Consider the following 1874-nt stretch of genomic DNA (forward strand, 5'->3'; position numbering starts at 1 on the left):
TTAGGATTATATGGAAATCTACTATGTTCAGTAATAAAAGCTCCTGACATCTGATTTCCTGCAATGTACTAAGGAAGTACAGGAGTTTCAACAACATTATTCTGGACTTGTTGAGGCACAACACTGGGATAAGCTGAGGCAGCCGATTGAACACCACTGGAGGAGTATTGTAAAGGCGTTCCAGACGAAGAGATAAACTTGGGGCAATCTTAGATGGCTTTTGTCTAGATGCTATTAAAACAAAGGATAAATGCTCATGAAAATTCAACATTGCACCATGTTGTCTTTCTAAACGCATTTCATGTTATGTAGAAGGAATTGGGCTTCTTGAAGTGCAGCACAATTACTGTTCGATTGAAGATTTGTGACAACATTGTCATATTCTGGTCCAAGACCATCCAATATGTATAAAAATAATTCTTCATCATCAATGTTTACTCCATTTGCAAGTAGTTCGTCTCCTGATTCCTTCATCCTCAAAACATATTCATAAACACTTGTGATTCCTTCTTAGTTGTTTGTAACAAATTTCTCAGATACAAAGTTCTTGCTTTTGTGAAGGATTGAAAATACAATTCCAAAGTGTTCTAAATTTCATACGCACTGTGACACTTTCCTACATGTCTAAACATCGATTCAGAGATAGATGAGATTAACTAACTCGCCAAGAATTGGTCAGTTCATTTCCACATGTAATACTTGAGGTTTGACTTCCTAATCAAATCTTCATTCCCTTCTAACTTTTCAAATTGAAAGATTGAAGGATAGGAATTCTCACCGGTTAAAAAGCCATCCAATCTGTGAGATATCAGTGCAGGTAGAACTTGCGAAAGCCAATAATTGTAGTTCTTATCTGTCAGTTTCATAGTCAGCGTAGGGAGTGAAGGTTGAGTTGCTTGGGTTTGTGCTTTTGTGTCTCCAAACTACTCCATGTCTGCTTTAGAGATGTTATTTGAAAATCAGGATTCAAATTTGGCATTGATGGGTGTTTGAGTTTCTGATACCATGAAGATTTTCAAGAAAACAAGAAGAATTGCAGAGAGTGAATTGAGAGAGAAATTCCATAACCGACTTTGCTACTTTGGTAAAGTTTTTCATTGCATGTTGAAAAAGCGCGCAACTATTGTTATATTACCTGTTAGTCGCTAAAACGCACCGTTTTACACAACTCTCTGAGTTTTCAAAATAACCCAAGCCAACTTTGCATTCTTACATTCACACCCCAGACTTCTACAAACTAAACCAGGTTGTACAAAATTAGAACTAAACTAAGGCTTTACTCAATATCCCCTCTTAAACAAAACATTTCTGATCTCTCTCTGATCTCTGATCTTTATCATAATATATCTGTCTTTAGGAGGGGTAATTTGTATATTTTGACTGGTTTTATCAGTTTTAAGCAGTTGTGTAGTTATTGTATATATTTTGATTAGTTTATTAGGTTTAAGTTGCCAAAGTTGATTTTATAATACATATAGTAAGCGCAATCAATTACACTCTTTTATAACAAAGTCAACATCCATTCGCACACATATTATATCTAATCGCAGAACCAATATTCCACTCACATTCGAAACATACCATTAAAAAAATTCTTAGAAATCAATGATCTCCATGGAAACAAAGCATACTACTTCAAAATTGTTAAATGCCCAAAGTTTTCACCAGAGGACCATTAACTAATTGTTAGGCATTCTATGGGGATAAAAGACATCAATACGCAGACTGATAATATTCAATGAGAAATAATAATAAAAGACATCAATACCTTCCAAGTATGATAGCTGAAATCTTATCAAAATATAGTTAGCTAACTATAAATGATGATAGAGAAGAAACTGATCAATTAGTCTTTTTATTTTACCAGTCGCATC

The sequence above is a fragment of the Pistacia vera genome, unplaced genomic scaffold (genome assembly GCF_008641045.1).
Source record: "Pistacia vera cultivar Batoury unplaced genomic scaffold, PisVer_v2 Contig287, whole genome shotgun sequence".
In the NCBI taxonomy this organism is placed as follows: domain Eukaryota; kingdom Viridiplantae; phylum Streptophyta; class Magnoliopsida; order Sapindales; family Anacardiaceae; genus Pistacia; species Pistacia vera.